The sequence below is a fragment of the Talpa occidentalis genome, unplaced genomic scaffold, assembly GCF_014898055.3.
Source record: "Talpa occidentalis isolate TD23 unplaced genomic scaffold, MPIMG_talOcc4v2.1 talOcc4.3, whole genome shotgun sequence".
Taxonomy (NCBI): domain Eukaryota; kingdom Metazoa; phylum Chordata; class Mammalia; order Eulipotyphla; family Talpidae; genus Talpa; species Talpa occidentalis.
The window spans coordinates 124,002,457-124,018,521 of NW_023603184.1; the positions used below are offsets into that span (position 1 = coordinate 124,002,457).

Here is a 16,065-nt window from a genome sequence, read left to right on the forward strand (position 1 = left end):
TGATGTATTATAAGAATTTCTAAAAATAATGATTTATTTTTCAAGACAATTCTTTGAGGAAAGTATGATCATTATCACCATTTTATAGATTAAAAAGCAAAATCAAAACAAGGAAAATACAAAGATCAACCACTTAGTCAATGGTAGAACTAGATTTGAACTAGGTAATCAAGTTTTAGAGTCCTTTGTTCTTAACCATTCTAATCTGCTGCTTCTCACAGTTCCCTAATCCCACCTATAACTCTAGATCCTATGAAATAATAATATGAGTTCAAAGAAGAATGTTCAAGTTAAATTGCCTGGAAAATAATTCATTATTATTGTTTATATTCCACCTATATCTTTTATAGAACTTCCAGGGAAGTCCAAACAAAATGGGTTGTAATCCATTCCTGGGATGGTGCCCATTTTCCAGAAAAACTACCTTTCTGGCCTTGAAGTCACAGAGAATATTATGGGGATAAATTATTATGATAATATCCAATGCACAATTTCATGTGGTCAAACTCTAATTACAAAATCTTTTTGTGGTTTCCCTTCATAGCCGTGTTTTTCCATTCAGAAAGATGCCTTTCTGAGTTTTCTAGATCCTGCATGGGTTCTCTATACATGACCTTAGTGAAACTGTCTTCATAATTGGATTTCTTAATACTGGATTCGCATTCATGATGTTAGTTAAGAAGCTAAAAATAAAAGCTGTGGCTAGCTCTAGTTTTTGTATGCATGCATATTAATTTGAATCACTTCCCTTTAATTATATTTAACACACATTAGAAATTTGGTAATTATAAAAGACCTTTAATTATCAACATTCATTATTATCACTATTATTAACATATATTAAGCACCCACAGTCTGCTAAATGCTATACTCAAGATAAAAGGCATTAACCTTGCAATTCCACTGTGAGCAAGATAGAAGACAATCATCTATTTCCAGACTGAGAACAAAATTATATTTGCCTAACTTGACAAAGAGCCAATGGATGAGTCAGGGGTAAAACCTAGTTGTCTTAACCAGTAGACAAATTGGATAAACAAAGAGTGGCTATAAATCTCTGCCACTTAAGCATATCTGAATCTATTCTTCCATAAATACTTTTAATGTCTGCTTTAGATTTTTTGTGGTTGGCAAATCTTTCTGCTTCATAGGGATATCTGAATTCTATAAAGAGTCATTTGAGACCAACTTTACAATATAAATTTTGACATCAAATAAATACCATATTTGGTATAAAAATAAAATGTGGCTATGAAATTATATTTTTTGGGGGGAGGGACTCTTAAACCAGTTTTGATGGCAGTTTTTAATGAAGACTGTCTAAAGCATTTGAAGACTGGGACAAATTATATAAATCTTAGGGCACTATTTCCAAGGCTAACTTTTGATTTCAGTAGTAGAATGAAGAGTCTATACTTTGGATTAAGACATACTTGAAGTAAAATTTCAGAACTATTACATATTAGCTATATAATCAGGGGCAAATAAGTTATTTGCTTGATTCTTAACCTTTTTATCTTTAATAAAGAGGTAGTAAAATTAAGCTTACAGATTTATTTTAAGATTTATTTTTTATTTCTACAAGTGCTGGGGTACAGGCCAGATGTGTGGGAGGGAGAAAGGATTCACCAGAGACAGAGCTGGGAACAGAACAGGCAGAATGACAAAACACACTGCTGAGGGGAGCAGTGGGCGAGACAGGAGAGGTCTGCCCTGCCATGTGGGATTCTCGCCAGCTGGCTGGGATGGAACCCTCACTGCAGACTGAGGACAGCTTCATAGTGTGGTGCTCAACCGCTTGCACCACCGGGGAGGCCCAAGCTTACAGATTTTTAATGGTATAAAATGACACAGCTGAAAATATATATTAAACTGTCTACATCTGCATTGAACTTGGAACTGAGTGAAAAAAGTCCTCTCCATGGCATCCTGGGTAGTATTACATGGTCATTTGTTGACAGAAGTCTCATCTTAATGCCATTAAAACTGCAACTAAATTGTGCTATGGTTTAAATAGCTTATTATTCAATTAGAAAAAAAAGTATTCCACTACTTATTTAAACCTTTTATAAGTGCCCCCCCCCCTGCCATTCTTTCAGCATAATGCTATGGTCTGGATATGTGGAAGGAAATTTGACACACCCACAAGGACTTTAAAATTATGGAAGGAAGACATAAAATGTAGAAAATTATAACAAGGTAGAAAGTATTATTAAATATAGGCTAGTATTTCATGGGTAGGAAAGAGATGATTGCACTGTTCTATTTTTTTTTTTTTTTAAGAAAACAGAACATTCTTTATGTTCTGAAAAGAAAATGAATGACATTTGTCATTTACCTGGCAGAAGAAATAGGTGGGCAACAACACACAGAGACATTCTCTGCACACATGTGGGGTGCTTCGTGTAGCATGGATAGAGATGAATGTGGGGTTACGTTCTAAAAAGTCATTTCTAGGTGCCAAAATAAATCTTATCATATATGGTAAAATTATTTTTGACAAGGGTGACAAGATTTTTCAGTGGGGAAAGGACTGTCTTTTCAAGAAATGTTGCTGGTAAAACTGGATATTCATACGTGAAAGAATGAAGCTGAGACTAATAACATACATGAAAAATTCACTCAAAATGGATCAAAGACCTACACATAAGCACTAAAATTATAAAACTCTTAAAAGAAAACAAAGACAAAAACTTCACCACATTAGAGTTGGCAATAATTTCTTAGATATAATACCAAAGAAACAGGCAATAGCAACATAAAACAGACAAACTGAACTTCACAAAAATGAAAAGCTTTCTTTCGAAGGGAACTATCAGTAGATTAGAGAGAGCCTACAGAATGGGAGAAAATAGTCACAAGTCATATATCTGATAAGGGAGTAAAGAACATATAGAGAACTAAAACTCAAAAACAGTGACAACAAAACAACCCAATTTAAAAGTGGGCAAAATACTTGAATAGCCATTTCTCCAAGGAGAATATATGAATGGTTAATAAGCCCATGAAAAGATGCTCAACATCATTAATTATTATCTCAATGTTAATCAAGACCACAAGGTGCTGCCTCATATTTGTAAGGAGGGATAGTATCTAAAAAAAGAGAAAATATAGAGAGATATTTGGAATGCATGTGCACTGTTGGGGAGAATGTAAAATGGTACAACCACTGTGGAAAAAAGTATGGTGATTCCATGATAAGTTGAAAATATAATAATGACATGATCCAAGAATTCCACTTCTGGTTATATACTCAAAATAACTGAGAGAGGAATGTGACAAGGGCAATGATGTGCCATATTCTAGCAGCATTATTCACAATTGCGTTAAAGAGGGGATAAGTGTCTTTTAAGGAGTGAACAGAGAAGGGAAGAATGTGTTATATACAAACAATGGAATATTATTCACTTCTAAAAAGGAAGAATTTTCTGGCAAATGTTACAGTGTAGATGACCCTGGAGGACATTATGCTAAGTGAAATAAGCCAGTAGTAAAATGACAAATACTGTATGTTTTAATTGATACGTGTTACTTCGAGAAATCAAAAATCAGCAAAAGTAAAAGTAGAATGGTGATGTCCATGAGTTAAAGAGAGAAAGAGAAGGAGGAATTATTGCTCAGTCATAACAGAATTTCAGTGTTGTAAGATGAGTAAAACTAATGGAGTTAGATGTTGTGATATTTGCACAATGATATGAATACACTTAAAGCCACTGGACACTTACAAATGATTAAGATGATAAATATCATGTGACTTTTCCCCACAATAAAAAGGTAAAAAAGAAAAATGTCACGCCATAAACTTTAAACATGTCCAGGAAGTGTGGAAAATGATCAGTGGCTTCAAGAAAGGTGAGTGGCATGGCCACATTTTGTAAATATACCAAGATATTCATATTGTTTATTCATGAAACAATGAAAATCATCTTGTAACAGGGTGGTCCCCAGGAAAGAGGGAGGTTCCAGGTCCCCTGCCCCACCCAAATGGAAGGTGGAGCTGAGCAGGGAGAGAAGAAGCTGCAGAGGAGACTGAAGAAGGAAGGAAGCAGGATGGAGAGCCAGGAGGAGACCTGGAGGAGGCACATGGAGCAGAGAGACATGTGAAGAAACTGCGCTTGCCTTTAGGTCATGGACTGGGTGACAGAGATGTGGGTGAGAGACCCGTGGAGAGGTGACAATGGCGGTTTTTGTCTTGATTTTGATTTTGCTCTTTTCCCTCCAGACTTGTTTGGTTGTTTCTGATGCTTTTTTGTGGGTCCCCACTGGAAGATGCTTTAGACTTGTGGCAGGCTTTGGGGCCTTGTTCTGGGCCAATCCCATTTGGATGGAGTTTTACCCATGAGGGGACGGGTAACTTTGGGTGCTTGATTTAGAAACTAGATTCTTTGCCTTTCCTGTATTGTTTCCTAATTGTATTAAAGTTCCTTCCCATTAAAGTCTCATATGTTTTGCGTTGATGTGGCGGATGGCAAAACCCATTTAGAGTAGGCAGGTTTGCAGGGTCTGGGCTGCCCCTCTCCTTACCCTGTAACAATCTCATAAATATCACTGGAAAAATTGTACAACCTTTAACTAAGTCTATACTTCATAAGACTATTCAAATAAAACTGACTTGATAAATGTGTGAACTTTTGATAGGTGCTTTGATAGGTGCTATAGCATTTTTAATCATTTTGGATGCTCTTTATCTCTGGATTTTTATAGACCTTAGTTCAATGTCAAATATGTTTTATTTAAAAATTAAAGTTAGGACAGCATGATTGACTTTCAGACTGAAATTAAGATAAAGGAAAGGAGACAATATAGCTTTTTCAAATTAAGTCCATCAATTGACTTCTGCTGCTTACGAATCTATCTTTTCCTTTTAAAAGGAAAAACTCCTTTATGGTTTTTGTAACATACATTAAAGTTACAGAGTTTTGTAGGGAAAGAGGAAAGTCAGTTGGAAAATATCAGGGCTATGTCAGTCTGAAAATCGCAGCCAGTTGCAAGTCAAAAAGATTTGCTAAAAGTAGCAACGTTTTTACTGGTTCAAGTCTGTCAGAAGGCTTGGATTCTCCAGTGCCTCACACCAGTAACTTCAAAACTAACTCACTCCAGATGTCCTTATGATCATCTAATCAGACATCAAAAGCCGTATGGTGACAAGCTCACAGGCTGCTTATGAGGATGCTGGATGTTTCCACAAGCGTAAAACACATACAGTAGCTGCCTTTAAAATGTGATTCATCTAAATTAAAATTCTAAAGTACAGAGCTATTAGGAAATGGGCCTCCCTCCTGAGAAAGAGAAAGTCGTTTAGATGTCTGTATAGTGTAATCCTATGGCTGGATTTTGAAAGGAAAAAACAAAATAACTTGTACTCGATAGTTTATGTTGTAAGAAAAAAAATCCCCATCACAAGGAATTTCTAAGCATCCCATCATAATCAAAGGAAAAAAATTTCTTTTCCTTTCAATACTGATTGTCACACTTCTTTTCAAGGTACACTTTTGTTAACTCTTTCCTTCTGTGTCATCAACCTTCATTAAATGTATAAAGAGGAAAAGTACACATGGAAGAGGGGAAGGTACAGAAGATACGGCCCATACCCTCGAGCTTTCTCTTTAAAGTGACAGGATCGGGCCTCCCCGGTGGCGCAGCGGTTGAGCGCTGGGTTGCGAAGCTGCCCGCGGCCTCTGAGGCGCCGGTTCGATCCCCGGCTGCTGCCACCAGAGGAGGGTCCCACATGGCGCGCAGACCTCTCCTGCCGCCCGCTGCTCCCCTCAGCAGTGTACTTCGGTCCTTCTGCCTGCTCTGCTCCCTGCTCTGGCTCTGGTGAATTCTCTCACCCTGCTCTTCTGACTGTACCCAGTGCATGTATACAAATAAATAAAGCATGCCTCTATTAAGAATTAAAAAGAATTAAAGTGACAGGATCTATGTGCACTTTTGTCTTCAGATTTAAGATCCTAGGTGTGTATATCTATACTTATGTTTCTGCTTTTGTGTGTGTGGTTTAGGCTTCCCTTGATAAATGTTTCTTAATTCTACTACACTGTGCAGTAAAAATAAGCTTTGATCCTTTTGGATCAAACCTCATTGCATGAAGACATAAATATTAAGACATTACAAAGAAATTTAACATTGAATTCATACCAACAAAATTAATAATTTACATCTGGAACCCTGTTGTTAGTTTGAATTTTTGAGTTCCTAAGAACTATGCAATTTCATACAGGATTTCTGTTTATTATTTCCCTTTAGTTACACAAAATTTCTATGGAAATCATCCACAATTTAAATAAATTTCACAGGGCACATAGTTATGAATACAATCAGGACATAGGATCTTGACCTTTGAATAAAGCTACTTTAAACATCATCTTTACTAAATATCAAGCAACATTGTCAAATTATGCCTGCCCACACTGCTAAGTTGTATTGTGTATTTGTATGTTCCCATACTTTTGAATTCATTCATTTACCAGGATTTTTAATTTTATTTTCTTCCAAATCACTTGAAGCCAGAAATTCTTAAAGAAGATACCATGCAAAAAAAAAAAAAAAAAATTACAAAGGAAAATCTTTAGGTAGGACAGGCAGAAGAGTTCTCATGCCCACAAATTTCTAGTCCTGTCAGGGTTTTCTAAATTCTTTGAACACAGTTATTAGAAAATTATGAAGCTGTAACTTCCAAGGTTTTGGATCAAAAGCTCAGTTTCATTCCCATTGCAAGGATATTAATTTCTATTCATTAATTTCTATTCTCTGTTTACATACCAGGGGCACTAAACAGATTAGGTTTTATAATGGTTCATATCTAGAATTGCCAAAGTTTTTCCTCTTCCTATATTTTTTATTCCTTCTCAGAACCAATTTCTCTGATAAAGTATTGCTAGAGTTGTCAGAAAATGAAGCAGGTCTCACAACTGAAACTGCTAATCTCAGTCACCAACCTGCATTTTAATTCTAAGTGGAGAATTTGTGGTTAAACATCCCTCTCCCTTTACAACACTGAGAAACAAGTAACACATTGTCCTAAAGCAAAAAATTCTAAACTAAAGCTATTATGGGGACAAACTAGTATGTTGAACAAGTAATGTCTCAGTTTTCACATTCTAATTCATATAAAAATACACATATACACAAATATATGTATATACATGTACAATATACATACACACAAATCTTACAAAATGACTCAAAATTGGGTAAAAGTGGATGAATTGAAATCACCTTGCCCAATTCAGAAATAAAAGTTGAAATAATAAGTAATGAATTTATGAGTCAAGTGCTGTGCCTGGGATCTTGAATTAAAAAAAAATGAACGCCCTGGCTCATGCCTTTAAGGAGTTCAGACTTGAAAATTTGCAGACTTGTAAACAAGCAGTTCTATTTGAGTAAGATAAGAGCTCACAGAGATACAGCACATGGCAATGCCTTGGGGGTTCTGAGGGCTGAGCAGAGTGCAGGTTAAAGGCATCTGACATTGATTTTCATTGTTAAAGATGTATTATCTGATCATCCATACAGATAGCAAGGGTTGTTTAACTGCTTTAGATGTGGTCTGCATAAATAGGTGTAAGTTTCCTGAGGACAGGGACCATGTCTTATACTTTGCAGAAGGTACACAACAGAGATTAGAATCTAATGGATTAACTGATTTATGTTGACATGAAAATACTACTCACTCCATTTTCATTACAGGCTAATTAATCTAAACAGCAAAAAAGAAGCTATCCTGGGTTTCTTTCAATTTTTTGAAAATAGCCTCTGAATAGTGATCCTTCTTTTAGACTTTTAGTGCTGGACCACATCCAAGTAGAATGATGGGGGCACACACACCTAAGCAGGGGTCACATTTCTTGGGTTCCTTGATTAGTCATGGTACAGACATTCAGACAACCCAAATTTGTTTCCTCGCTTTCTGCAAGATTTGGTGAAAAACTGTTGCAGAATAAGTCAGGCTTCTGGATTTTCCCCACCTGAACTGGAGTTTTACAAACATAACTGCATCAGAAATTAAACTGCCTAAACTTGCCAAACTAAGTAAACATTTGGCCCCATGAAATACTGGATGGCAGCTTTATCTCTTAAAAACAAAGCCATATGAAAACCATTGGTGCAATGTGTCTCCAAGCTCTGGTCTTATCAGCACACAGCGTGAACAGCTGGAGTTACAAACACCAGGACTATTATTAAATCACTGTGTCAGGAGGGGGAAAAAAAAGAAAAACCTTTTGTAGGCTTCAGTGTCTCTAAATAATGCAATTATATATTACATGCTATTTCTCCCTCCCTGTTGCTTTTCAGTATCCATCTCTCCTCTTTGAAAGACAATAGATAGAACTTTCCTTCCAATTTACATCAATGTTTATAACAATTATTTTGTTCCAGTGTCTCTACAGCTACTTAATTGTATATCTAGCGGACAGCAAAATATGATTCAGCCATTCAGAATTTTTGCTAAATTTCTATGTTGGATTTTAACAGTCAGTGACCCACAACCAAAAGTCCCCTGACATCTCACTGACAATTAGATAATTTTAATCCTAAAAGCCACGCTATTTAGATTTGTCTGTAATGTCTCATTTCTTACATGGATTGAAAATGTTTAAACTGGAAGCAGCACTGAAGATAGTTTCAATATTTGTGAAATACAAGGGAAAAGTTCTCAAATCGATACTACAAGCGACTTGTCACTACTGCTGATAAAACACTCAAATGGCAAAGAAACAACACTGTATTTTCACTTCTTGTCAACACTGAGCTGGCAGGATCACTGAGAACACTTCTTCCAGTGTGTTTTTACCGCCTGTGTCCCCCAGCCATATTGCTGTTAAGAATTGTGGGGCTACTGGCCAAAGAGCAATGCAAAAGCTTCTATTCCTCTTAACATCTTGCATTTGTACAGTATGTGATGGATAGTAAAGGTGGTGTGTGCTAACACTATCTTAAGTAATACTATTGGGGGATGGTGGCAATTTCCACTTAATAATCTCCATCATTTATTGGACTCTGAGAATTGGTGGCTTCCCCACATTATTTCATCCTAAATCCCAAAACAAGTGGTTCTTGATCATCTGCTTTCCTTTTAATATTTGCTAAGAGTGGGCCTTGCAGACACTGCTACCACCAGAACTCCAGCGTGTTCTTCAAAATCATGGTTGATGGAGAGCCCTTGGAGCTGTTTGCAAAGTTCCAAAGACAGCAGAAAACTCATACTCTGAGCACTGGGCAAAATAATTTGGCTTAAAGATTCCTGCTTCCATAGAATGATCCCAGGATGTAAATGGCAGGGCAGTGACTTCATAGGCCATAATGGCACTGGCAGCAAGTTCTTCTATGGGGAGAAACTTGGTGAGTATTTCACCTGAAGCAGACACATCCCAGAATCTTGTCAATGGCAAATGATGGACCCAGCACAAGTGATTCCTAGTTTTCCATCTGCACTGCTAAGACTGAGTGGTTGGATGGAAAGCACGTGGTTTTTGGCAAGGTTAAGGAGGGCATGAAAATTGCAGATGCCTTGCAGTGGGTTGGGTCCAGGGATGGAAAGACCAGCAAGAAGATAACCATTGCTCACTGTGGACAAATCTAATCAACTTGACTCGTGCTTTATTTTAACCACAGGACTATTCTTTCTTTAGTTCAGGAGAGTAGTCCTCCATCCCCATCTGCTCAAAATATCCTGCAATCTTTATGCCCTCCCTACAGTTCTTTGGGTTTCATGTTTTCCTTGTCATCTTCCAATTCTACCTGGATTGCAGACTTATGTTTATGATTATTAAGTAAACAATAAACAAACAAAAAATGGTAACAGTGATAGGGCCTGCTTCATGAGGTAAACACACATGTACACACAGACATACACACTGTATCAGGCTGGGGCATGGAACTTCATAGGGTTAACTGACCCTCTGAAGCCCATTTGTGGACTTACAACTTAACATCCTCCAATACTGCCATGTTATATTTTTTTTCAAAAAATATTATAGACACGAACTTTTATAAGACAGGCTAATATTTTATTTTTTCTGGTGATGCAAGACAACTAAGAATTTTAGAACAAAGTAGTTTACTACTCAGAAAATCCACAGCATTAAAAATTTTCAAGTAAAGTCAAGTTTTTTAATTTACTCACCCTGCAGGATCATTTTGCTTTAGGGGTTAAATGTGAAACTATAAACAGTCATTAAAACACAAAACAACCATAGTAATTAACCGGATATTAAGGGGAAAAATCACATCTGTTTTAGAGTTCTCGTCCATCCACAAATTCAAGAACATCAATTTCAAGAACCTGGTTTTATGGTATGCCCTGAAGCCAAGAACACCAGGTTACAATCAAGACTTCCCATAAGCAGAGTCTCACTCCAATATCTTGCCCCCAGGAATCTCTTTAATTCAAAGTCAGTACAATTGGGTTTTCTATTACCTCAAAAGGTAGTCATTACTATTTGCACATTAATAATTATGCCATTCTGATTAGCTGGATAGTTTTATGAAAAGAGGAAGAAAACAAATTTACATGCTGTTCTCTAAGTAACAAATACTAAAATTTGATGGTATCTCAATATACACGGAATGAGAACCTTGCAGAGAATCTGATTTTTCTAATTTAAAGCCTTTTGAAAATTCCACCTTGTCTGAGAGTGTACATCCTAAATAACCAATTTGTAATAACTAGCCAGAAGACAAGCTCAACTTTTCGAACTTTTCAAAAACACGTATCTCTGGGCATCAAAGAAAATTCTTTCTTCTGTTGTAAGCCTAATGAAGTGCAACTAAAAATAACAGTCATCAACTGTGGTTTTAAAGGCAATATTTCAACATAATCAAATGTGTCAAATATTCATCCTTACAGCTACTTATGCTGTGGGTTATAAGTAAGTTTCATTTCTTGGGAATGATTGAACAGAACCCACTTGGGGCTCTGCCATCTGTGAATTACTTACATGTGAACACTCTGTTTAAGAGATGGAAATTTTGATTGTTTTTTTCTTTGGATATTGAAATGAAATGCAATTGAACAGAGCTTTTTAAGCAATTATTTTTTTATACTGGTTGCTACATAGCTATATTATCACACACTCTCCACATTCATCATCACTTATTAAGTCATCGAAATCAAACATGGTACAGCTGAAGTTACAGAGAAAGCATCAAGAGAATTATGAAATCTGAGAGATGGAAAAGAATCTGCAGACTCAAGTCTGCACTCCCTGAGGTCAAGCCCTTGCCTCACAGAAACTTCTCAGCAGTGTGTTCCCATAGAAGAGTTCTGGGTGGTATGTCCCCATGGTTTCCTTGAAAGACTGTCCCTCTTACCACTGAAAAAGCAATAAAAAGACTAGACGGCTATAAGGAGGGTGCCATATAATTTATCATCCATACATGGACACCTCTGAGAGTTAGTAGACACATTATTAATAATTATACCAGAACAACAGGCATGAACTAGAAGGGCTCCAGGCAAACCTAATCATACTGGTACCCGGAAATAATTGAGACTCAAGGAAATTTTCCCAAGGGTTTCAAACCATTTCATTAATGCTAGATCCAATTTTACTTCTGTCTAGGACTGCTCTGTCCAGTGGAAACACAATGCCAACCACAGATGTGATTTTATATGCAATTTTCTAGTAGCCATGTTTTCAAAATGTAAAAAGGGATTAAAACCAATTTGGATAGTATATATTATTCAACCCAATCTACCAAGCATAGTATCATTATAACATGTAAGATCTTCTACTTTTTTTTTCATATTTCAATCCTTGAAATCCACTGTGAAATCTAAAAGTAGATACACCTGAATGTCTTCATTTAACACCTTTGCCCACCCTTTACACATTAGGGCAATTAAACTGTCTCTTGCCCTTGTGAACCAGAACTTGGAGATGACAAATATTTACCTGATAGATTCCTTTAGGTAAGAGAGAGAATGGCTCAATTAGAAAATTAGATTATTGCTGAGAAGTTTTAGGACTTTTTCCAGACTAATATGTATCTTGAATTCCTAAATCTAACATACATACACTGAGCACCTTAGATATATTTGGCACTATAGAAAGATAAATAAATGTCGTTACCTTGGAATGTTAATGTTTAAAGTCAGAATGGATTTTATTTTACAACTGAAGCAAGAGAAGCCAATCTGTGTTAGTATTCTGTGGCAAGGCAAGGACCAAACTATGTTCTTGTGTCTCAGATCTCTACCTCATTGTCCATAGAAAATACTGACAGGAAAAGAGAACATAGGTATTTCCTTTTTACTGCTGTACAAAGGGATATAGTCCACATTTGGTAACTTGCGTAAGGTTCGGTAAAAAGATTTACAGAGTCAGCATTTATTCTTGAGTTAGAATTTGTCTCTTTGATAGTAATATACAGTTCCCTCCTAAATGCCCCAACTTGGAACTCATCAATTTTAGTAAGGATACAAAATCTATTAGAAAGATAATAGACCTCCCTTCCTCTAGGGAAAGCAATATTGTATTTACAATTGGTCTAAAGACAGCTTGAGTGATAGAAACATAGTACTAACTGGGTAGATTTTCTGCATATAAATGATAAATAGCTATACATTAAACAAACATACTCTCATTTCAGGGTATATTTACATTATTGTAGAAATAATCATCAAAATGTACTTTTTCTCTTTTAAGAAATTCTGCTTTCATTATATCTCTTCCTCTAAAACACAATATATAGGCTCTACATGGTCTCAATCAATTTGCATTAAACACACACATCAAATCACACAGTAGTTCTATCTGTATTTATCATTAAAGTAGAACACATATACATTATTTTTTATTAAAGCAATGTTTGATTGAATATGTTTGCTTAAAATGATGGGGAGGGAGTGAGAAAGTATTACATCAAAAATACTTTCAAGACACATGCCTCTTTGTTTACAAAAAGATATATGTCAAAAATTTGTCACAATCTATTAGTAAATACACAAAGACTTTGTATACTAACTCCTACCTCTACACATCGGAGATAGTTCTTAATAAGAATAATTTATACCAAACTGGGAGAATCCATTTAGCACATTCAGAATCCCTATATGATATGCCTATAAAATGTTGCATTTTTTCCCTCAAGCAGTTATAGACAATGAGACTAAAAATGAGAAAAAATCCTTGTTTCAGGAAAAAATTTTAATATGGTTGTATTATTGAAGTTCACCTATTGCAACATTAAATCGTTATTATCATTTCTTCAGGAGACTATTCTCTGCTTAACCTATCAGTTATATGTATAGCAGGTATATCTATTTAAAATTACTTTTGATGTATAACCTGATTTTTTTTTTCAGTTGAATGTTGGTCTCTAGAAACCCAATACTGCACCACATATCAATAGCAATGGTATTTTGAAATTATGCTGCTATTCATCATGGTATGATTCATAAAACATTGTATTAAAACACCAGATTAAATATATATACTCTCATTTTAGGGTGCATTTACATTGTAGAAATAATCAGCAAATTGTAGTTTTATATACATACACATAAGCACACACATATCTTATATCCTTGGTCATTATGAAGCAGTAAGAGGAAGAAAATCTAACAGTATAAACATATAGTGCACTGGTTAAGACTGTGGATTCTGGAGCCAGACCAAATTTCACCAGAGTTAAAGTCTAAGCTGTGACCTTGGACAAATCACCAAAATTCCTCTGCCTCAATTTCATTATCAGTAAAATGGAGACAAAAAACTTCCTATTACCTTAATGTGGAAATTTAAATGACTTAAAGTGGTGTTTGGCTAATAATTAGTGCAATGTAAGTAAGAACTATCACTACAACTATATACTAGTAATTGCTCATACTAGCTATTATTATAATTAATACTATATAGCCTATCAAAAGATCTTTATCAACTTACTGAACACTACAAAGTCCCAGTTAGTCTATGGGTAAGGCGCTTTGATCTTTCATTAGAAATGCAAACAGCAGGGTACCTACTGGAATAACAGGTTTCAGACCCTGGCCACTGGGGTGTGAAGTGCTTGACTGGGCATCAGCAGGCAGGCCTGGGGCTGGGTCACTGCTTCGCCTCACCAGCAGAGGAGTGCCTGTTGGACAAAATAAGAGGTGAGAGGTCAAGAGAACCCTGGGGGCAAGAGAGTGCATGGTACAATGCAATTTAATTAAAAGGGTTTACAACATGCTTTTATGTAAAAATTTCTATTTCTAAGGATGCTAGTAAATTAATCCATTTAAGGATCTTTTGTCATCTATTTATAGAAAGACACATGGGAAAAATCTTTCAACTCTCATCATCCTCCACTTGCATTACAAAACAAGTAATTGTACTTAGGGGTAAGCACTTAGGCAATTCAAAAGTTGACACTATGCAGCCTAAAAATGACCTAGAAAATATATTTGATCATTAAAAGGAATGATAACCTCTCAGACAAATGAAGAGGTGCACAGTTAGTTAACTCTCCTATTCAGTAGAGCTAGAAGTATAGTTATTAATGTGCCATTTGGCCCTCTCCAAATCTTTTGAATGATGATATATGCTGAAAGAAAATATTTGTGGGGGTTATAGCATCAAAAGTCTATTTCAGTACATGAAAATATTGGTTCCTTTCTTTTCCTTTTCTCCTAAAGTAGATAAAACTGATAAGGAAAATAAGTTTGTTCTTCTAAAAATATAGCCAGATTTCTTTTTAATTTAATGAAAGCTTCCACTATTAAATATTTGACTCAGTTATTAAATTCTTAAAAAAAAAAGGATCATACTATTAAAAAGTTCAAATGAAATTCAACCCTAGCAGAGCTGGCAGCTTACTATTCTGACTGCAATTAGGCCTAAAATAATTTGCTTCATACAAAAATTGGCCACTATAGAAGAAAATCTCCAATCCATTTGTGGTTTAAAAATCACTCTCATATAAAAATTAACTTTCTTTATCTGCATGCTTTTGGGAAAAAAGTGGAAAACAGTAGAAATGCAATTTTCCATTTATCAATATTCTGAAAATAATTCCCCAAATCTCTCAAGCTATTGCAGTTAAATTTTTTTTCTTACCTCATTTTACAGGATACAGTTACAAAAAATAAATCCATTTTGATGTTATTTACAAACCTGATTTTTATATATGCCCTACATTTTTATTGTATATACAAAATGTAAAATTGCTAAAACTTTTAATCCTTGTTCAGATAGAAGTTGGTTTTTGAAAAATAACTTCTTTTGTAATAAAAAATTAACAAGCTATTGAGGACAAAATACTATGCCAAAAGATATTATAAAGTCCAATTTTTATTAATAAACACTTTGCTAAATTATTCCCTGCTTCCTCCAACTCCTTTAAAAAAAGAAAATCTTAAGTAAATAGCATCACTAGCTGCATAACTGGCAATTATTCTCTAAAATATTTTTGAAAAGGAAGTGTGGAAGTGAGCCTCCCTGGTGGCACAAGGGATTGAGACACAACCTATGAAGCTATTTGCTGCCACTGCAGCATGAGTTCAATCCCTGGCCAGGGTAGCTACCCACATGGCAAAGCAGACCTCTCCAATCTCGCCTGCTGCTCCCCTCAGCAGTGTATTTCAGTCAATCTGTCTGTTCTGTTCCCCACTCTGTCTCTGGTGAAACCTCTCACTACCCACATTTCTGGCCTGTACCCCAGTTCTTGTATGAATAAATATTTTTTTATTAAAAAAAAGGGTCAAAGCAAGAGAAAGTGCCATAGGATCCAGACCTCAGAGTCCCACTCTTACAACAATATTTTTTCCCTTTTTCAGGTGCTCTAAAGACTAATTGCCTCTCTGGTGAAGTCCCTGAATTACCATTAACATGAAAGGAACAAGTCAGTATATATGTGATATTCTCAGCTGCAACCCATTCTCTTTAAATTAAGAAGAGAATGGGACAAACTCTACGATATTCTGGTTTGTGTCCAAGTTTTTAACCCAAATCTATACACTGCATTTCAATAATCTCAAATGAAGGGGGAAAAAAAAACCCAGTAAAATCAGAAAAATGTACATCATGGTGAAAAAATAAGTTTAGTTAGTGGTACAGAAATGGAATGATTAACAATTTTAGTTGT

The 16,065-nt window shown here is 35.6% G+C and overlaps 1 protein-coding gene and 1 pseudogene across 1 annotated transcript in view; both read left to right on the forward strand.

Annotated features, from left to right (window-relative positions):
* Positions 1-16,065, forward strand: part of LOC119256098 (CASP8 and FADD-like apoptosis regulator) — a 121,256-nt gene that overhangs the window by 72,950 nt on the left and 32,241 nt on the right. The gene's annotated exons all lie outside the window — the stretch shown is intronic.
* On the forward strand, positions 9,117-9,583 carry LOC119254824 (peptidyl-prolyl cis-trans isomerase A-like; annotated as a pseudogene).